A 22,761-nucleotide genomic window follows, 5' to 3' on the forward strand; every position below is an offset into this window, starting at 1 on the left:
TATAGCTTTATCTAATTCCTCCTGTATAATTTCTTTTGTTAGGAGACTAATTTGTTCTCATCCAATACAGGGAAGATCAAGAGAATCCAAAAAAGCTTTAATTGATTTATTATTTACCTGTGTCTGTTTTGAGTATAAAGATTTATAATAGGTTTCAAATGCCTCTTTAATTTTATCCAGACTATACAATATTTTTCCTGAGTTGGGGTCCTTTATCTTATGAATTGAAACCTTTTGTTGTTGTTTTTTAAGTTTCCATGCTAGCCTTTTTGTTGCTTTTGGTCCCGTTTCATAAAAGGCTTGCCTTAAGAATTTTTATTTTTTTCTTTATGTCCTCTCTATACATCTCATCTATTTTATTTTTTATATTTTTGATCTGTTTCAAAATCTGGGTATCTTTACTAGTTGCATGTTGTTCTGTTAATTGCTTTAATTCATCTTCAAGATTCCTAAATCAAAGTTCTTTTATCTTCTTAAGGGTTGTTGTAATAGAAATGATCTTGCCTCGTAATACAGCTTTAGCTGCATCCCATAAGATTATAGGACTAACTTCCCCATTATCATTATTCTCTACGTATAATTCAATTTCTGATTTGTTTTGGGCCACTACTTCTGTTTTCCCAAGTATACTTGTATTTAGCCTCCATATTTTGTCAGCTTTTCTGTCATTCAAATTTAAAGTGAGGTATAATGTTGCATGATCTGATACATCGGCCGCTTTCATTTCACATTCTTTTACCCTGTGTCTGTCCCTGCTAAACATAAAAAAATAATCAATCCTATTGTAAACTGCATGGGGTGAATAATAATAAGAGTATTCCCGTTTTGAGGGGTGAAGATCTCTCCAAACATCTAATACTCCAAGATCTTTTAATGAATTCTAAAAACTTCTTAATTGAGGCGTTTTAATTCTTTCATTATTGGAAGTGTCCTTTTGTTGGTTATGAACTATATTGAAATCACCTCCACATATTGTTATTCCCTTAGTCTCCATAGCCAAAAGGTTGATGATTGTATTGAACAGCGTTTTACTGCCAGGGGGTGCATATACATTTACTAAAGTGATGAATTGTTCATTTAGTTTTCCCTGAAGCAAAATATATCTGCCTTCTTTATCTGATATCTCTTTTAGCAATTCAAAAATAAGAGAATTATGTACTGATATTGAAACTGCCTTTTTTATTATTTTTCCTAAAAGAACTATAAAAAGTTTGTGTATATCCAATTTTTTTAAGTTTATCATGTTCAGATGGGGAAAGGTGTGTTTCTTGCAAGAATATGATTTGATTTTTTCACATTTTATTTTGGCTATAACCTTACTCCTCTTAATTGGATTATTTAACCCATTTACATTTAAAGATGCAATTTTAACATATCTCTGCATGGTAATTTCAGAAAGTTAAGTTGGCAATCTTTAGAACTAACAAAAATGATAATAAAAATAAACAAAGAAAAAAGAACATTGGCTTTCAAAGTTGTGGGCCACGTTTGACCCAGCAAAACCCAGCTCCAGTCCCGGGGTCTTCGGATACCTGCTGCGTCATCGTCAGATCTACCGTATATCCTCTCTTATTCAAATCTTTCGTAGCTTCAGCCACGCTTTCGTAAAGTTGTGGTCCTGTCTCCCAGTGTATTCGCATCTTGGCTGGGTAGGGCGTCTGAAATCTGATTTTGTTCTCCTTGAGGACTTTTTTTTACTTCTTTATATTCCTTCAGTTCTGCATTAATCTCCATGGGGAAATCATGCGCAAAGAAAATCTGCTTGCCATCGTGTTGCGGTTCATCTGTGCGCTCTCTGTACCTGCAGGTCTAAATTGGAGTCCAGTGAGAGCTCAGTTTTTAGCAAAGACGTGATGAAATTAATCATGGAGGTCCATTCTGCTCCTTCTTTAATACCGTATATTCTGATATTATTTCGTCGTGATCGGCCCTCGAGATCTGTGACCTTATTCTGCATCATTTTTTGCTCTTTCAAGGTGTGCAGTAAAACGTCCTTTAGTTCAAGGTTTGCCGACTCGAGTTCAGTTATTCGATCCTCTGCTTCATTCAGTCTTGTGCCATGTGACTGAATATCTTCTGTGATGCCTTCAAGCTTCTGGTTTATGTCGCTTTTCAGCTTGTCCACTTCTGTTTTCATATCCTTTTTAAACTCTTCTTTGAATTGGCTAAATTCTTTTCTTAAATCCGTCTTCAGTTCGGAGATATCTCTGCTGAGTGCTCTCACTGCTCGCAAAGTTTTGGCGCCATGTTCTTTCTCAGGTAGGCCTAACTTGTCGTTATCATTCCTCGTCTCCTTTTCCTCCTCGCTTAATTTTGGCTTTGAATTCCCCTTTTTAGGTTTTGCCCCATTCATTTTGAAGTCATCAAGCGCAAAGCTCACTTGAATTGGTAAAAGTATAAGGGCTTTTTGAACACCTTGACCAGGAGAGTACGTTCTATGCTGCCATCTTACCGCTCACCCAACCGGAAGTCCTGGACTATGGCATTTATGTATGTATTTGCAGCTATTTTCAGTAAAGGTGACATTAAATTTTGCAACAACATCCTTCAAAACGCTGAGAGGGTGCGAGTAAAAGAACTTCCAAGGAAGCCCCAGGCTCTGTCAAATGCCAGAGCACACGAGCGACAAGGATGGGATTCGAACCCACGTGTACAGAGCACAATGTATTAGCAGTCCATTGCCTTAACCACCTCGTCAAATATTTTCCTTTTTTGTCTGGTGGAGGCTGGACTGTGGCACATATTTGTAAATGTATGTTTCTGCAACTATTTTCGGTAAGATGACTTTCAGTTTTGCCATATGAACGACAGAGCATATGAACGACAAGAATGGGATTTAATAGATTCAGCCACCTCGTCATGTATGTACTCACTTTCCTGATGGGGGCTGGACTATGGCATTTCTGTATGTATTTGCAGCTATTTTTAGTAAAGATGACTTTAAATTTTGCAACAACATCCTTCAAAACGATAAGAGGGTGAGAGTAAAACACCTGTCACGAAAGCACCGGCCTCTTTCAAACACCAGAACATATAATCGACAAGGATGGAATTCAAACCCACGCACGCGTGCAGAGCACAATGGATTAGTAGTCCATCGCCTTAACCACTCGGCCAACTTGTCATGTATAAAGCCATTTTCCTGATGGGGACTGGACTATGGCATTTATGTATGTGTTTGCAGCTATTTTCAGTAAAGATGACATTAAATTTTGCAGTAACATCCTTCAAAAGACCTTCCGCGGAAGCACCAGGCTCTCTCAAACGCCAGAGTATACAAGCGACGAGGATGGGATTCGAACTCACGCGTGCAGAGCACAATGGATTAGCAGTCCATCGCCTTAACCACTCGGCCACCTCGTCACATATTTTCCCTCTTCTCTGGTGGAGGCTGGACTGTGGCACATATTTGTATATGTATGTTTCTGCAACTATTTTTCGGTAAGATGACTTTCAGTTTTACCATATGAACGACGGAGCATATGAACAGTAAGAAAGGGTTTCAATGGACTCGGCCACCTCGTCATGTATGTACTCACTTTACTGATGGGGGCTGGACTATGGCATTTCTGTATGTATTTGCAGCTATTTTCAGTAAAGATGACATAAAATTTTGCAACAACATCCATCAAAACGATAAGAGGGTGCAAGTAAAAAAGCTTCCACGGAAGCACCGGCCTCTTTCAAACTCCAGAACATTTGAGCAACAAGGACGGCAAATGCCAACTGACCAAGCTGAGGCTTGAACCAGTGTTTTTCTTGCTGTAAGGCGATTGTGCTACCCACTGTGGCATAGCGTCACCGACATTGAAATGAAATGTTAGATTTTATATTGTTGAAAAAGAGATCAATAGTAAAAAATGTCTATATTAAATGTGAAATATATTTATTTGTTTACATGTAGTCAGTGAAACACTTTTCAGTGTTTATTAAACTCATCTGGTCATCGTCTATTTCTTTTAAAGTCTTTAAATTTAATATTAAGCCTTGAAGGACAAATACTTAATTTAATTTATAGGGCATATAATTCAATAAATATGATTCAATAATTCATGTAAAGCATAAAATGTCATAAATATTAACATATTAATTCGATAAAACTAACATCTGCACTGGAAAAAAATATATATTTAGCCCAGCTTTGTAAGCTCAATTTGAACAAGAAAAATATTCATCCTAAAACATGAAATAAATGTTATAGAAACCAAAATTTTACTTTCTCAAGTATTAACATATTGTTACAACACCAACTTATACATTTTTTTTATTGTATTTCTTGAAAAGTAAAGCTTCAATGAATGATTTGGCAGATAGAACCTCATAATTCCAAGTAGAAAATGACTTTTCAGAATGAGGTTTTATCTACATTTACTGTGTTTTTTTACTCCAATTTGTAAGTGCAAAGTAACTTTGTCATGACAGAGACCCTTCTAAAGGGTTCTCTAAATGCAAATCATCAATGTATGAAAGAGAAATGCTACACACATATTGTTTGATATATGGAATGCAAAAACTTTTAAGCTCCATATCTCAAAATCATTCAGTACACAGATAGAACCTTATAATTCTAAGGTGACGATTTGCCAAACCTATTTTACACAATCTCATTTTGCTTAATTAACAGTTTTGACTTAAAATTTGACTTAAACCTTCTGCAGTTATCATTGATCTATTTAATGTCTCCTACATGACATGGAGTTCAAACTATTGTGTTGTACTGATGTCTACATCTACAACAACCATAAACCCAACATCAAAGTAACCTGTCATGTTTTAGCAACATCCACACCAACCATAAGCTTAAACCTCATCTCACGGTAAACTTTAGAGTTCTGTAAAGGTCTGCGCCTACCACAACCGTAAACCTTGCCTACTTGTAAATTACTGTTGTAGAGCCCGGACAGCTCAGTCGGTAGAGCATCAGACTTTTAATCTGAGGGTCCAGGGTTCAAGTCCGTGTTCGGCTGTGTAATGCTCATTTTGTGGAGCCACAGCTTTTGCCGTTGAGCTATCACTTGATGAAAGTTTCATCTGGATGCACAATACGTGTACTAGTCATGAAGACATGGCATTTCTGACAATCTTGTAGTCGTGGCCGTGTGGTTAAGGCGATGGACTTGAAATCCATTGGGGTCTCCCCGCGCAGGTTCGAATTCTGCCGACTACGTCCTCTAACTTTTTAAAATTGCAGCAGTCATCAAATGTTTGCATTTCCACTGTTTCTTGGGAAAAGCGTTGTGCTGGTAGGAGGAGAAAAACAACAGCGTGTTCTCACTGAACAGAAAGGGGGCATATCACAGGGAGGAACATGCCACACAAGAGCTACAACGGCTGTCCCGTAGCTCGCCGTGATCGTATAGGGGTTAGTACTCTGCGTTGTGGCTGCAGCAACCCCTGTTTGAATCTGGGTCACGGCAGGTTTTTCAAGGTGACATCGGTGTTGCCATCAATAATCTCCAACCACATTTTAGTGCAGGCTGTGCTAATGGCACGTCCTGAATGTTTACGTTTCCTAAAGTGTGGAAGACTAGGGATTCGATATGAGAAACAGGATCTTTGATGCCAGCATGCTGTGTAGATAAGTACTGATCAAGTCACGCTTCTAAGGCATGGAAAAAATCTTTTCAATTGTTGACTTGTGGCAATTGTTGATTTTAATTAATGAATAAGTTAACACATTGCTTAATATAAGAATGTTCAGTGCATTTGCCTGTCTCTTTATACCTATTTTCAGGAGCCAGCAAACTAGGTCAGAGGTCATGGAGACCTTGAGTGGAACTGAGGGCTGAGGACTGGAAACAACTGTTTCTATTGTTATTTCTAGGAGTTAATACTGTCTAAAATGTCTAAAGTGATTTTGCTATAGTTTTACGGTTAAGTCTTTTAAAGTTATTCTACTTTTTATTCAAGATAGACTTTGTGTAGTAAGAATATAACTGCTTGAATGTAGATTATACCAGTTTTTAACCAGTTTCGATAAAGACGGCTTACAGTACAGTCAGCCTAGGATAAGAAACAGATTATACTTTGTGTGTGTGTGTTCTATTTGATTGTTGATCCATTTCACAGGTCTGGAGTCAGCTCTAATCAGTCTAAAGGATGTCTGACATTTATGTTTAGATATTGTTCAGAATTGTACGCACAAACCCCACGTAGAAATGTTCCTAGTTTATCTGTGTTTTAACCAATCAGGTTAGAACACCAAATATGTATGACACAATTAATGACGTTATGTGAGAGTATAATTGTTATTGATTGGTGATTGTAAGCAGAGCGGCCTAGGAACTCATTGCGAGTGTTGAAGCTGGCTTCTGCGAATGAAACTGCAAACTATCTTCAGTAAACTTGATTTATTTATTTAAATCTCTGACTCCGGCTCTTCTTCATCTACCAGACTGGTCATTCTTTGGGTTAAACTGTAAACTATCCCTAGAGTTTTGGTGGAGGATGCGGGCACTTGTTTACTGGTAACACCATTGATCAATCAACAAAATGAAGGTAGGAAGATTTAAAAATTATAGACTAGGGATTGTCTGTGAAGTAGTGGGTAGTAACGGAACGCTGCTGGTTTTTTCATTCAGACGTGAATGAAAGTGTTGGTTTCTCATTTAGACGTAAATGAAAGTGATGGTTTCTCATTCAGACGTGAATGAAAGTGTTGGTTTCTCATTCAGACGTGAATGAAAGGCGCCGGTGGATTCACAGAAATTTGTGGTAGATTTGTGTGGAATCCCTTAGCGAGCTGGTGCATTTTTTGTGGTACACCTATAAGTGATAAGTGATAAGTGTAACAGTAGTTGAGAGGTGTACCTCCTCTTTCACCCAGAGTTAAAATACTCAGTTGATGGGTGTGTTTTAACACATTCTCAGGGATAAAACTTGGACTGGTTTTTATTCAGTAGTGGACTAAATTAACCCGAGATTGTAATTAGTTCCACCACTGCTATCTAACTACATCACAGACAAAAAGGCATGCCATAAGAATAGTGTAGGTCAGATTATTAGGGAAAGAAATAATTGAATAAAAATAACAAATAACATTATAATAAGGATCCATTAGATAGTAGTGGCCACAAAAGTCAGACAAGATACCTAGAAATATCAGGGTGAGGTCGATTGATCAATGATGCACCAGGAGCAATCCCGAGAAAATTATGACCCTAACTGGATTGGACCGGTCTGGACAGTTTGCACATCTTGGGATGGTTTGCAGATTCATCAAGCAGAAGCCAAGCGCTGTTGGTAAGAGTGCCCTCTCAATTTCTTGTTGCTTTTGGTGTTAAACTCAGATATAAAAAGAAACAGATGAGAGCAGAATGCAGTAAATGGCTCAGCTAAGCTCTCAGGTTTTAAATGATTTTAGAACTGATTTAAAACAAAAAAAAAATTATTCCTTTGGCATTTAATTGTCATTGAAAAGCTAAAATCTAAATATTGAGTGTCGAGTAGCAAAATCGCAAGCACAGAAACTGGCAGTAACATTATGGGAATAAAGAATAGCTTATGTTTTGTCTTAGAAGATAAGATTCTGTGTGACTGCACTGCTATCTTGGTTTAGCCCTCAACATGACTGGTTTTGGCTGAAAGTAAAAGTATAAAAATATGCCATGTAAGTCTGTGCAAACAAGCAGCTTCATGGTTGGATTTATATATATTTAATAATATATATGTAACATAAATGGGGGTTTCAAATAATACTTTGATGGATGCAGTTAACCTCTGAAAGATCTAAAACTATTGTTGATTGTAACAGCATTACTTTGAAAATGCATGTCAACTCTGTTTTATATGTTTTAGGACGGGCTTGAGTAAAAAGATATTACAATGAAATTATGTTATTGAAGTTAATGTTATGTTTAATGTATGTTCAAATTTAGTAAACATGCATTTTCGTTCTAGATTGCTCAAAACTCTCTTTCTCTCTCATTAGATGTCAGCTAAGAGCTGCTATCTGCCTATTCCATAACAATTGATAAGCACAGTGCTCAGTTGGAAATCCCAATGTAAAGGAAATGCTAGAATGAATACAGAAATTCTACATTTCAATTTGTATGCACTAATAGAGGTATTAGTAATTAAAAATCAAAGTTAACAAATAAGAGATTGCAAAATGCTTTTGTTTGTTTTCCCAGTGATGGGTTGCGGCTGGAAGGGCATCCGCTGCATAAAAACGTGCTGGATAGGTTGGCAGTTCATTCCGCTGTGGCGACCCCTAATTAATAAAGGGACTAAGCGAACAGAGAAATGAATGAAGGAAAATGCTTTTGTAAAAGCATCTTGAAAAACACTAATATACCCCCTGAGCTATAGAGATAATTAATTTGAACAGTTGTTATTACTGTTTGGAAATTTCTTGTCTTCAGTGGTTTATTACTGTTTGTAACTTTTGTCTTATCCTTAGTCTCCACCATCACATACTGAAGTAGCAGACCCTGACACTGAATGGATCAGGGTGATATCTAAACTCCCTGAATAATCTCAGCTTGATATTCAGTTGATTTAAGTGTTTGATTAACCTGTCTCAATGTTTAAATTCTAGTAGGTTGTCTCAATGGCTTTCATGGTTTTTGACTGCACTTTCCCAAGTAGTAAATTCTGGATCAAGGAGGAAGCCTGCACAGGAGCTTGCAGTGTGAGTTGCAGTTGACCGGTGGGCACGAAGGGGGGTTCCCTAAGACGAGTAAGATTTTCCCTTGGCCAAAGCAGAAAACAACCTAAGGCATGGGACCCCTCGTAAACCCTGGGGCACCTACCCGAAAAAGGGAGATGTTTAATGTGAAAGATAGTGCTGGACTGTGGTGATGCTCTATCGGCCTAAAGCATCCTTAGAGGGGAACTGTTTGAAGTTACAGTAATCTGCCTCAGTGGCCCCGTCCAGACCTGATCACGAGAATCCTGCCTTTATTGAGGACATGTCTGTCCTTGGGAAAAGCATCAACGGACTATGCCAGGGTATGATACCCTGAAGGAGATGATTGGTAAAAAGATAATGGCAATGGGCTTTCAAGAACCATTCGAGACAGTACAGTTTCTTAAAATTTTACCAATATCAATGTGGTTGGCTGCTTTAACAGCACTGGATATATAAGGTTTGATTTTTAAGAATGCTGAATTCCTGAATGTGAAGCTGAGATGATTTTTAACTGATGTGTCTGATTTTTCATAGTATTTTACTGATGCAGGTCCTTATTCATGGCAAAGGACATTTTCGAGATGGTGTTGGCTAAAGATAAATACTGGCTGTGAGATGGTTTGGATAACACAGCTGAATGGAATTAAGCAGTTAAGGTAAAATAATTACAAGAAATTCTCTTAGGCTTTAAACAGTTCCAAATGAGTTTTAAGAGATCAAACTTTTGACATTTGTAATGTTGCTGAATGATTAAAGATTCTGAATTGTAATCATTTTAATGTTATAGTCTAAGACTATTGAAAATTTATGTGCATAAAACAGAGAGACAGAGACTGAGTGAAGCCATGAGTTGTGTTTTGTTTCTGTTATCGACATGCTTAGCAACAATATTAAGAAAACAAAACACACCAGCTGATTGTCTCAGAAAAGACATTGATTATGAACAGGGAAACTTTGAAACCTGATAAAAGATCATGTAAATCTAGTTGAAACTGGACAAAGAATTTTAGGAATAAGTTTGTGCGAGTTCAACACCTAAAGCAAACTTAGTTATGAGCTGTCACAATATTCATATATATGGTACAATAATGCTTATTGTCCTGAGGGAATGATTCTTCCCTTCGTCGATTTGTTGTATGAATACTGTCACTAACCTCTGAAGTGAAGTTTATTCATAAACTAATTTCGAGAGGAGCACGTGATTATGATTGAACACGGCTGGTCCTGCATTAGCATGCTTGATCCACCAATCAGGCCATTCCTAACCACTATAAAGAGCCAGGGTTTTCTCACTACAGTCATCTTCGATTTGAAGAATACACTGCTCTGCATCAGCTGCTACTGCTACTGCTACTGCTACTGCTACTGCTACTGCTACTGCAGCTACATCAACTTCTCCAGCTACAACTTCTCCAGCAACAACATCAACTTCTCCAGCTACATCAACTTCTCCAGCTACATCAACTTCTCCAACAACAACAACAACAACTTCTCCAGCTACATCAACTTCTCCAACAACAACAACTTCTCCAGCTACATCAACTTCTCCAACAACAACAACTTCTCCAGCTACATCAACTTCTCCAACAACAACAACTTCTCCAGCTACATCAACTTCTCCAGCTACACCAACTTATCCAACTACAACTTCTCAACCTTCTACTTCAATTGCCTCACACAATGCAATCTCTGTGTCTTCAACCCAATTCTCCAACAAGATCACAGTAAAAACTCAATCACCATCCATGAACTTTGCCTAAACTCTCGATGCTTGAGATTCAAGCTGAACTCTCTTCTAGGGGTGCACCAGCGGTAACATACATGACACTTTTTAAGGGGAAGCCTCACAAACTACAACTAAGATTAAACATCCATCTTTAAAGGATGATTCTAGCGTGAATAGAATGACTCACCTCTCAATCAAGGTTGTAGACAATCCAATCCTTAAAACATCAGTCCACAACTTATGCATTCATTGATAAACATCCATGTTAATCCTCCAAACTAGTCGCTGTGGTGCATTCAATAGAGTAGCGTCTCCTATCATAACACTAGTTCTCTGGCAAACAAAATGGCCGCCAGCCTTTTTCTGCAACTTTGATTGACACTCCTTCGAGCCAATAGCTGAAAGGAGAAGCGTCACCATCCAATGAACTCTCAAAAATTTGAGATGGTCCCACCCTCTCTCATGACAAGCTCATGAATGATTATCATTACATTTACACAATTACTACTAAATGGTGACATTAATTTTAAGTTCAGGGTTTGATGTTGGCAGATGATAAATAAATAAATACATAAATTAATAAATAAATAATAAAGAAAATAAATAATTATAAAATGTATAAAAAAAATAATAAATAAAAAAAAAAAAAACTGCCACATCTGATAGCAGTTTAACTTCTAAAAAGTTTACTCTGCTACTGAAAAACATTCAACGCATTAGGCATAGAAAAGTCCAATCGTAATATGCCCCAGTGACTCATGTCCATACACTTATAAGCCATAAGCTTATAATGGCAAGTTGGTTAGATGTGAAAACAGCAAAGAAACAAACTTCCCGCTTTGACTTCCACGAATGAGAGGAGGACATTTCTGACATGTCTGATGTTTCATCAATTGACTCTGCGTTAGATACAAACCAAGGGGTTTAAACTCCACTATAATTCCACCTACCCTGTCTTCAAGAGGTACATCAGGATCACTAGACGAGCAGATTTCCCATTTAATATGCCATCCTTAGGAGGGACAAATGCCTACCTCTACTATCTTTGCTCGTTGCGACAATGAGGCTTCGTACCATGCATTAACAAAGGCACTTCCACACTTAGTTGCCCATGCTCTTATTAAGACGCCCCGCATGGTTATCAGCTAAAATAATTCATTGTGTTTGCCATACATGTACCATGTTGTAATGTCATTTCTGATTCTCTCTTGTTTTTCTCATTTCAGAGATCATGTCAGCTGGTTGCAGAAGCTGACCCTCATCCAACCTATTACACTCCACATCCATTTCTAAATACATTTACACTCTTTGCAAATGACACTTTTCCACTCACATAGCCCACACCCTCGATGCCATATTCACACTAGCCTTTTTAATTTAAGTCTTCTGAACTAAGTATGACATTTCAATCCAACGATACACCTAACCATATCTGATCTATCTTCGCAGGATGAAGGGATGCAGGATGATATCCATTCCCCCACACACCTGTTCTAAACAGGCCCGGATTGGCTAATCGGGAGGACCGGGAGAATTCCCGGTGGGCCGGTCTGTTTTTTTTTTTTTTTTTTGGCCGCGAGGGCCGGTGTCCCTAGCTCCAGAATCTGTTGCTCTCAGCAGTGACACTTTTTTAATTCATTTACTTGACCACAGCTTTTTATTCATTATTTTACCACAACTTTTCTCTTTTGTTGTGGTCGAGTGGTTGGCACGTTAGGTTAAGACGCTGCGGACCTGGGTTCGATCCTTGCTAGAGTAATTTAGTGTTTTCATTTTTTGATAAGACATATAATACTGTTAGGGTTGTAGAACATTTGAAGTTCTAAAGCAGCTGTTTTCTCAAAAAAAAAAAAAAAAAAAAAAAAAAGACATGATAGTGCCATTAGAAACTGATTTGGGAAATATTTATTTACTTATTTTAATATAGTCAGTCGTGAACTGAGGTGGGCTGGTCTGAGGCTTGAAACTCCAGAGCTGAAAAGGTGTCCCACTCCGGCCCTGGTTCTAAACCTCTTAGCATTTTTACACCACAGAAGAGCAATACCACCTCGGGGAAGCCCAGCCGATCCTCTCCAGCCAACTTCCACCATCATGCATTATTGGGTATGAAGTATGACTCTGTCATTTCCTTCCTATTTCCCTTCCTATTTAACATAGGAGCTCCTTCACTACCCTTCCCTGTTTTTCTAGCTTTAACTTTTTCTCTCCAAATTTAAACTATCCTATTCTTCTATTCACTTTCATTCACCACAGCTCCGACCAATTCAGGGGTTGTCTTGAGTTTCAGTTGCTGCAAAAGGAACGTTCTAAATGAGCTTGCATACACTTACAATTTTCTAAATACCACTATCGTTGCACTCCCCGCACTAATACAGCAGTAAATGCTTCTGCGGGAGCACAAGTTGCCTCCATACTGGCCCACTACACCACTGCAGCCGCAGAAATGCTCCGCAGAGTTGCACACCCAAAGCACCACTGCTACCGCAGTGACCCTCTAGCATATGCCTTATTCACCTTCATCTTTACATATCACTAAAGGCAGTATTTAACGTCCCTGCGGGAGCACTCAAAACTTACTAATATCGACTGTTTAGGTGCTCCACTTAACTATACACCCCATTAACATCACTGCAACTGCAGTGACGCTCTAGCTGAGCCCCTTTTTCACTTTCATCTCTAAATATCACTGCTAATAGTACTTAGTATTTCCGTGTGAGGCTCTAATACTGAGTACCACTGCACCTCTGCTCTTGCAGAGACGCTTTGCCGAGCCTTATTCTCCCTCTGCACCACTGCTGCAACAGTTAAGCTTTGCCTGAGCTGCAACTGCAGAGACGGCTGTTTAGCCTTAATTCTCTGCACCACTGATTTTATTGCACTTCTGTAACTGCAGAGAAGCTCTGCTGAGATTATTTTTTCCCCTGCACCAATGCTGCAGCAGTGACGCCCTGCCTGAACAGTCTTCCAACAACAGATATAAACTCTGTCATTGGTCCTCTAACACCTCTAAATCCTCAATTTGCCCCAGCCAATATTTCCTCAGAGAAGCCCAGCTGATTCTCGGTTGCAGACTTCAACCTAGTTTCCAAGCAGCACGACTCTGTCTGTTCTTCCTACTTTCTGTCTTAGTTGCATAGGACTCATTTTTACTAAACTTTCCTTTTTATTTTATTAAACTTCCCTTCTCTTTCTCTTCATAATTTTTTAATTTCACTTGCACTCATTCTCCGCAGCTCGGACTCCCACAGGGGTAGCCCCAAGCTCCCACTGCCACAGCAGTGAAGCTCTTTAAAAGCTCACATGTACACTTTTCAAAAAATTTAACCATTATCACACTCCGCCGCAATAATACAGCCGTAAAGGCGTAGCGGGAACTCGTATTGCTTCCATACTGACTACAATTACACCTCTACAGCAGCTCCACTTAATTACATTGCATTGTAGCATCAATTTATTCTCCATCACCACACTCCCCGCAACAATACAGCCATAAAGGCTTAGCGGGAACTCGTATTGCTTACATACTGACCACCATCACACCTTTACAGCAGCTCCACTTAATTACATTGCATTGTAGTATCAATTTATTTTCCATCACCACACTCCCCGCTATAATACAGCTGTAAAGGCTTAGCGGGAACATGTATTGCTTTCACACATATAATGCACCAGACTCTGAATACCTATGCACCCCTGCAGCCACAGAGTTAGTCTACTGTGCCTGATTCCTATCTGCTACACAGCTGTTAATCAGCTCTCCAAAGCGCACTTCCCTTTAGAAACTGACTTTCACCGCACCTCTGCAGCCGCAGAGACGCTCAGCCGAGCATCACTCCCCTCTACATCACTGCCGCAGCAGTGACGCTTAGCGAGCGCATATACACTTCCACTTAGCAATCCACTACTGATACACTCTCCAGCACTGCCAAAGCAGTTAAACGTCTCTGCGGAGGCGTATTTACCTTCCAGATACTGACTTCCATTGCACCTCTGCAGCAGCAGAGACGCTCAGCCGAGCATCATTTACATCCCCTGCACCACTGCTGCAGCAGTGACGCTCTGCTGGAGCTCATGCACACTTCCATTACACTTATACCACTTCTGTCACTCCCAGCACTGCTAAAGCAGTTAAAACGCTGCTGCAGAAGCGTATTCTTCCCCTTAGGACTGACTACCACCGCACCTCTGCAGTCGCAGAGACGCTCAGCCGAGCATCACTCCCCTCCACATCACTGCCGCAGCAGTGACGCTCAGCGAGCGCATATACACTTTCATTTAGCAACCCAATACTGATACACTCTCCAGCACTGCTAAAGCAGTTAAACGTCCCTGCGGAGGCGTATTTCCCTTACAAATACTGACTTCCATTGCACCTCTGCAGCAGCAGAGACGCTCAGCCGAGCATCATTTACATCCCCTGCACCACTGCTGCAGCAGTGACGCTCTGCTGGAGCTCATGCACACTTCCATTACACTTTTACCACTTCTGTCACTCCCAGCACTGCTAAAGCAGTTAAAACGCTGCTGCAGAAGCGTATTCTTCCCCTTAGTACTGACTACCATCGCACCTCTGCAGTCGCAGAGACGCTCAGCCGAGCTTCATCCCCCCTGCACCACTGTTGCAGCAGTGTCGCTCCACCGGAGCTCACGCACACTACCATTTATCCATACCACTACTGACACACTCCCCATTGGACTGCCAAAGCGGTTAATCAGTTAACCGCTTCTCATCTGCAGCTACAGCTCCGCAGAACCTTACAGCTTTATTTTCCATCACTACTATACTAAACCTTTACGAAACTCACCACATATGTTTTAAACCTTTACACTTACCCCACTCACTCTCCCGCTGGTCCTTACAATTAACAGAACCCGGGAGCACACATAGTCATACATAAGCACTTTCAGTTAATTTTTACACCCACACCAGTCTCTGTTGCTCCTCCAAGCTATTTCTGTATCACTTTTCAGCAGCCGGATATGGCATTAATCTCCTGTGCCTTTTGGGGGGTTCTTCAAATACGCGGCTGCTGTCCCGAGCGGAGCATTTTGGGGAGTTGTCGAGATCTACCTGAGCTCGAGGCTCCCCTCTCTTCCTCCAAACGGGAGGGAGCCCAGGGCTCAAGAACCTTCGAGCTCATGGCTCTCTCCCGGGACAGCATGCCAAACTTGCTTATAATCAATCATCAGCTAAGTGTGAACTCTTGAAGTGAAGTTTATTCATAAACTAATTTCGAGAGGAGCACGTGATTATGATTGAACACGGCTGGTCCTGCATTAGCATGCTTGATCCACCAATCAGGCCATTCCTAACCACTATAAAGAGCCAGGGTTTTCTCACTACAGTCATCTTCGATTTGAAGAATCCCCCCTTCCACCCCTACCTTTTCACCTTTCCCTCCATAGGGCAGCACGGTGGCTCAGTGACTAGCACTGTCGCCTCACAGCAAGAACGTCACCGGTTCTAGTTCCTTAACAGGCCGGTGGTCGTTTCTGTGTGTAGTTTGCATGTTCTTCCCGTGCTTGCGTGGGTTTTCCCCGGGTTCTCCGGTTTCCTCCCACATTCCAAAAACATGTACAACAAGTTAATCGTTAAATCTAAATTTCAATACAGGTAATCTAATAATGCAGCATATCTTTTAATAGCCTTCAATCTTAATCTTTAGCTATTATAAAAAGGGGAGTTGTCGAGATCTACCTGAGCTCGAGGCTCCCCTCTCTTCCTCCAAACGGGAGGGAGCCCAGGGCTCAAGAACCTTCGAGCTCATGGCTCTCTCCCGGGACAGCATGCCAAACTTGCTTATAATCAATCATCAGCTAAGTGTGAACTCTTGAAATGAGTGTTATATTATTACAGATTGTATAAGCGAAATGCCAGACATTGCAGAAGTCTATAATGCTGAGTTAATCTGAGGAAAAGATGATGCAGACCATGACATGAGCTTTAAATGGATTGGTTATCCTGCTTTGTTTGCAATGGTTAATAATTACCTCTTTTCCTGGTTCAGATTACTCTCTGGAATAATAATAATTTTATTAGCTTATAGCTGTGAAATTAAAGACTGCCATGCATATTAGGTTACAAACACATGTCTAAATTTACTGAGAATGCAAAGGTTAATTACAGTTAACTCTTTTCTATCTGAATGTTTTAGGTAAATATTTTAGACTTGATGGCATTTAAACAGTGACATTGGCTAAGACACTAACCACAATAGTCCAGAAAGCATCCTCACTCTAGCATAGGAAAAATACACAGATAATTGAGTTGAAGTCATTTGTGTTAAAGGCAAATGCTGCAGTAAATCACTCTCTGTCTATGTGTGTGTGTCCTCAATGGTAGAGGAACATAATTGTTTGGATGTTGTGTAGAACAGAGAGATAAAGTTGAATGAAAGTTTTTGAATCTGATGGTTAAATAGCTGATGTAAGAATTCAGAAAGAAGTATTTATACTGCTGCAGCGAAAATGAACATTTTATTAAACAGAAATGCAGCGTCAACTTTAACAGCATTTTTAAGCAGTCAAGTCAACTCAAGTTAATATTATTATTGTGAATACTGACAAGTTGTACAGAAACTTAGACTGCCTTTGAATGAAAATTTAGTAGTCCATATCCAAGCAAGAGTCTTGATTATATGTGGGAATAGAATTGTTAAATCAGTCTGTTCTTGTTCAATTGGTAATGCTTTCAAACAGGTTTCACTGTCAAATGACAGGTATGAAAGATTTTCAAATAATCAAAAGTTTGAGCGAATAGCTAACCTGTGAGCATTTCTAATTGACCAGACAGTAAGAATCGAATGAATTTTATACAAGGTGTCTGCTTCTGATTATGTTGAATGGTTTAGTCAGAGTAAAGTAATATGGTACAAATGACAAGTTGAGAAGATAATTAAAAGGTTTAGTCTTATTTCTGTTAAAAGATGCTTGAGTTTGACAGACTTATGTTTAATCTTTGTTGAATTAGACTAAAATTGTGTTAAACCCCTAAAATTTGGGAACAAAAGAAATGGATTCATAATCCCTCTTATTGCATGTTAATGAATTGGATTAATAGTTTGTGAAAACCATTACATCTTTCTTGGTCTCTAGGTAACAGGTTATATCTATATCTAGTCTCTTTGAGGTGACTGAGGGTCTGGCTCAATGTCAGGAGTGCAATAACAGTGTTTATTCATTTAGCCCGGCTTCCAGAGAGTGGATTTGATATTAGTTTGTTAACTGTGATAAAGGTTAAAGGTGATTTTGGCTCATTTATGGCCAGGACAAGGGTGCTTGTACACTTCCTATCAATAATACAGAGGAATGTGTTGCATCACTACAATCACATCATTATTTGAATGAAAAGATATTTTAAGTGGACTTGACTGACATGGAGTTCAGCGAGGTGATAATTAAACATGGTAATGGTGCTGAATTGGACTATTGTGCTGTTGGCATGTTTAATGCGTGTTAATGTAAAAATGTTTCATTATTCTAATTTGAAGTTACAGAACACGCTGATGAATGTTTTAAAACTGGTAAAGGTAAAAATGTTTTTTGCAGGTCATGAATTTGAATCCTGTGTGGCTTAGGTCGAGTGGATGACCTTTTGTGTCTGATCAGAGAATCTCTGAGCCTTAGAATTGGCCTGTATGTTTGGATTTAGAGTTGGAGCAAGTTGTAGATGCATCAGAGGAAGTATCGATGGAAATTACGAGTTGTTTACTTCTGGAGGACTTTTAGGGCTTGCGCATTTGTGTTCACATTCTGGACTTTGGTCTGCTGTTGTTTTTTGTATGTTTTCACTTCAGCTTGCAGGACCCTTAATCCCACAGATGATGAGAAACGTGAACTCCTTTTGTGGGTGAAGAGTGGAAGAGCCCTTAGCTTGGGGACTGGAATTTTTAGGTTCCAGCTTGTCCAAGAAGGGGCGAAGAAACTCTGTGTTCTTATTAAGGGAGCATGAGTCATCATTTTCACTCTCCTTAATGACCTCACTGGTTGACCGGAAGCGGAGTTTGAACTCCATTCTGGTCAAAAGAGGCGACTGAAGGATTCGGATTTCTGCTTTCCAATCCGTCTTATCATGGACCACCGTTTATCCTTTTCATCATCCTGTTTCTCAGTATTTAACTGTGAATCGATTTTAATTAATAAGTTAACACATTGCTTAATATAAGAATGTTCAGTGCATTTGCCTGTCTCTTTATAACTATTTTCAGAAACCACCAATCTAGGTCAGAGGTCATGGAGACCTTGAGAGGAACTGAGGGCTGAGGACTGGAAGCAGCTGTTTCTATTGTTATTTCTACTAGTTAATATTGTCTAAAGTGATTTTGCTATTTTTACGGTTAATTCTTTTAAAGTGATTCTACTTTTTATTCAAGATAGACTTTGTGTGGTAAGGAATTATAACCGTCTGAATGTAGATTATACCGTTTTTTAAACAGTTTTGATAAAGACGGCTAAAATACACTCAGCCTTGGATAAGAAACAGATTATACTTTGTGTGTGTGTGTTCTATTTGATTGTTGATCCATTTCACAGGTCTGGAGTCAGCTCTAATCAGTCTAAAGGATGTCTGACGTTTATGTTTAGATATTGTTCAGAATTGTACGCACGAACCTCACGTGGAAATGTTCCTAGTCTAGCTGTGTTTTAACCAAATTATGTTAGAACACCTATATGTATGACGCAGTAAATGACGTTATGTGAGAGTATAATTGTTATTGATTGGTGATTGTAAGCAGAGCGGCAAAGCTGGCTTCTGCGGATGAAACTGCAAACTATCTTCAGTAAACTTGATTTATTTATTTAAATCTGACTCCGGCTCTTCTTCATCTACCAGACTGGTTATTCTTTAGGTTAAACTGTAAACTATCCCTACAGTTTGAATCCCACTTCTGACAAACCGAGCCTGCGGCAGTGCGCTCAGGCTGAAGTCTTTAACTCTCTGCCCCCATGTCCGAATGATACAGTAACACTGACAAAGTGCCGCATCACGCGGGCTTTAATGCAAGTGCACTGAAAGGGGATCAAAAGAATTGTCCTGGGATGGCATTGCTTTTTAAGGTTTGCAGGGCATTTTTTCGTCAAATCCTCGTACAACGTCAAGTCATGACATTTGACAGATCCATGCCCTTGTATCGTGGATCATCCAGTGAGCAGAGAGCCAATTGAGAATGTGGGTAAAAGCAAATCTGAATGTTTCCGCCCAGTTGCTAACAGGAGACCCTCCGCTTGTAAAGCCATCGTGATAACCACAGGAGCCTCCGGTTAGGGTGAGAGCACTGTCTTGTGGTGCCAGCGCAGAGTGACGGAAAGTCACTTTCCACAATGTTTTCATTCAATGTTCTACGCTGGTGGAATCACCTTCCCATTCCCACTCGGATTACGGATACACTGGTGTCCTTTAAACAAACGACAGCTAACACCCATCTCTTCAGAGTACACCCGAACCCCGGTGAATATCCCTCTCTCTAAAGAAAACGAAACTCCTACTCCAGCACTAAATTCCCTGAGCACAAACAAATTACTTGGAATAAATAGCCCTTTTTCGTATGCATTGCCTCGTATTGTTGAATACCTCCACTATTGTATGTCGCTTTGGACAAAGGGGTCCGCTAATTGTATGCTTCCGACCAGTTTCGAACAGGAGACCTTTAGTGTGTAATGCAAACATGATAAACATTACACTACGGAAACCAATAGGCCAGTGCTGCTTCAAGTAGTTAATAGTCTTTTTTTTATAGAGCTGTCTTGTACGGTCTGCACCGTGAAGGGCCCGCAAACGCACTGGCCACCTGCTCATGCACAACACAAAGCTAAAAGAAATCAGATTCTACGCAAGTTTGCGACACCGCGAGGGGAGGTAAACACTGAGTTGAATTCAAACTTCTAGCCTCACACCGCTCTGCAGAAAGAATGTTTTCAGTGAACGTCAATACTCAACAGAAGCCTGATTTGACAATTGTCATAAAAGCCAGAGGTTGTTTCCGCCCAGTTTCGAACTGGAGACCTTTCGCGTGTGAGGCGAACGTGATAACCACTACACTACGGAAACCTTCACACAAATTAGGCAGATAACCTTTTTTGATTGGGTGCCTGTCGACGATCATTGCTGTTGCGGCAGTGGATGCTATTATTTTCTCGCCAAAAGAAGAGCACTGTTTCTGCTCGGTTTCGAACCGAGGACCTTTCGCGTGTTAGGCGAACGTGATGACCACTACACTATAGAAACCCCACAAGTGCTTTCCCCAGCGAAGTTAGGCCTGCAACGATAAAACAAGGCGTACGCGTTGGTCAATCGAGCGGACAAAGTCAACTCAGCGTGACAAGCTCCCTGCAGGTATTAGGGCCAATTTACAATCCGGGCCCCACACCGCTGTACAGGTCCTTGCGAAATGTCCCCTTTCGTCACATTTGAAGCACCTGAATTCTGGGCGTTCCTTCATCACATTTTCTGAGCTCATGCATAGTCGACAGGTTTTTACCTGATTGGTGTGCATGACTCTAAAGTGCTGTGGCCCTTCCGCCATCTCGATTTTGGTACTGTATGGTAAGGAGACCGTCTCTTCCGGAAATCTGTTTTTTACAAACCTTGTTCCATCTTATATGTTTGTGCCAGGATACAATCTTCTTTTAATTTTAGATATGGGGAAAACTCCCCATCTCTCTAGCTTGCTTAAAATTTCTTCATCTGCTAGGTAAATAGGCAGATGCTTGAACGAAACAACATAGTCTCTGTTTTGTAACCTCCGTACTTCAGATTTCACTCCTTTAATTGTCAATCCATTGTCTATTAAAATTTCAGTGTCATCTTCAGTCTCCATTGTTACTTCATACTCCCTTTGTTTGTTTGGGTCTCACCGCCAGAATTCTTCCTGCTCCAATCAGCTCCGTGACTGCTTTGGTTATATCAAATCTTCTTGCATCTTTTACATTTTCTACTTCTACAGTTACTGTTGCTTCCTTTGTGCATACTCTTCTTTGTACCTCTTGCTTATCCTTACCTTTCTCACCTCTTCGTTGGCCAGGCTCTTCATTTTATTTATCTCTTTGTCTGTTGTCAAGTCCGTTTTCTTTATCTCTTCGTCTGTTATCCAGCCCATTTTCTTTATCCTTTCGTGCAAGTCCCTCCATTTCCATGTCGTTGCCGGGGAATCTGTCCATGATTAAAAATAAAACACACTACATAACCACCCTTCAGTCAGCAAAATGCTGCTGTTAGGTGGTTTTTAAAGACAAAAAAGAAAACAAACAAACAAAAACACTCAAGGTCAATAAACAAAAAGGTAGACAAACAAAATGGGGAGAGCCTTTCTTTCTTTCTTTCTTGTTTACCAGATAAAGTCAATCTAATTGGATTTGCATTTTAAACATTAAATAAAAGTTTAAAAGATATTATTCTTTGTTTCACATATTTAGGTTTTAGTTATGATACTCCCAAAATATTTTGGCAGAAATTAACAGATTTTTATCAAAATTTTTTGCAGAAATAGCAAAAAACGTCGACAGATTCTGTCTGGCCCTACTCATGACTCATAATACATAGTGCATAATACAGAATGTCTCATGTCAATATCCATGTAAACCCTTTTTAAAATAAACAAGTTAAATTTGGTGTAACTAAAAAAATTGTACAGGTTAACAACCTTTTATGCTTTGCAAAACATTCTTCATTTGTAAATGCAGGTTTTTGGACCTTCTTTTAAAGTGTGACTTTGAGATTATTAGACTTATGAAAGGCCTAATAAAAGTATCCTCTTTTAATTTATATATATATATATATATATATATATATATATATATATATATATATATATATATATATATATATATATATATATATATAGGAACAATCAGAATGTTAATAATTAAATAACTTGATACTCTTAAAATAATTTACTTTTAACACAATAAACCTGAAACTATAACCTACACACACACACCACTTGCAGACAGCACACAATATAATCTGTCAGTGCACATGAGTAGTACAATATGTATTAAATATTAATAGTAATTGGAATTTACAGATAGCTGATGTCCTTCAGTAGTCTGCTGAGTCCTGGAATTAGCATGTAAGCTAACAAATCTCTCATGTTCTCATTCACAATAGAGATACTGGGTTTCCCATACACTGATTTTTTTGTAGTAATGTGGGAGTTTTCACATGAACATTTCTTTAAAGGAAACCAGTTGTCTACAGAAAGTTTAATTGTCTTCATGAAGAAAACTTGTTTCTTTTCTCAGATCATTCAATCAAAATAAATGTGTAGTGTTTTGAAACCAAAGTCTCCATTTGTTACCTACAACACATTAAGATTTGATCAAGTCAAAATCTCATAATCTGACACAAATCTGATCCGTGGCAACTGGCAAATGGCATTGTATAGTCTGATCAGGGCTTTATGGA

The 22,761-nt window shown here is 39.4% G+C and overlaps 1 long non-coding RNA gene and 4 other non-coding genes across 5 annotated transcripts; 2 read left to right on the top strand and 3 right to left on the bottom strand.

Moving 5' to 3' along the window:
- Positions 1-3,281: 3,281 nt before the first annotated feature.
- Positions 3,282-3,363, bottom strand: trnas-gcu (transfer RNA serine (anticodon GCU)). The gene has a single exon. It is a non-coding gene; the product is annotated as a tRNA-Ser (tRNA).
- A 1,722-nt stretch (positions 3,364-5,085) lies between these two features.
- Positions 5,086-5,167, top strand: trnas-uga (transfer RNA serine (anticodon UGA)). Its single transcript has one exon. It is a non-coding gene; the product is annotated as a tRNA-Ser (tRNA).
- An 11,051-nt stretch (positions 5,168-16,218) lies between these two features.
- On the top strand, positions 16,219-19,162 carry LOC141381785 (uncharacterized). Its single transcript, XR_012402440.1, has 2 exons — positions 16,219-16,726; positions 17,936-19,162. It is a non-coding gene; the product is annotated as an uncharacterized lncRNA (long non-coding RNA).
- Positions 19,163-20,333: 1,171 nt separating this feature from the next.
- On the bottom strand, positions 20,334-20,406 carry trnav-cac (transfer RNA valine (anticodon CAC)). Its single transcript has one exon. It is a non-coding gene; the product is annotated as a tRNA-Val (tRNA).
- Positions 20,407-20,510: 104 nt separating this feature from the next.
- trnav-aac (transfer RNA valine (anticodon AAC)) lies at positions 20,511-20,583 on the bottom strand. The gene has a single exon. It is a non-coding gene; the product is annotated as a tRNA-Val (tRNA).
- Positions 20,584-22,761: the final 2,178 nt, after the last annotated feature.

Source organism: Danio rerio, chromosome 4 (genome assembly GCF_049306965.1).
Source record: "Danio rerio strain Tuebingen ecotype United States chromosome 4, GRCz12tu, whole genome shotgun sequence".
NCBI lineage: Eukaryota > Metazoa > Chordata > Actinopteri > Cypriniformes > Danionidae > Danio > Danio rerio.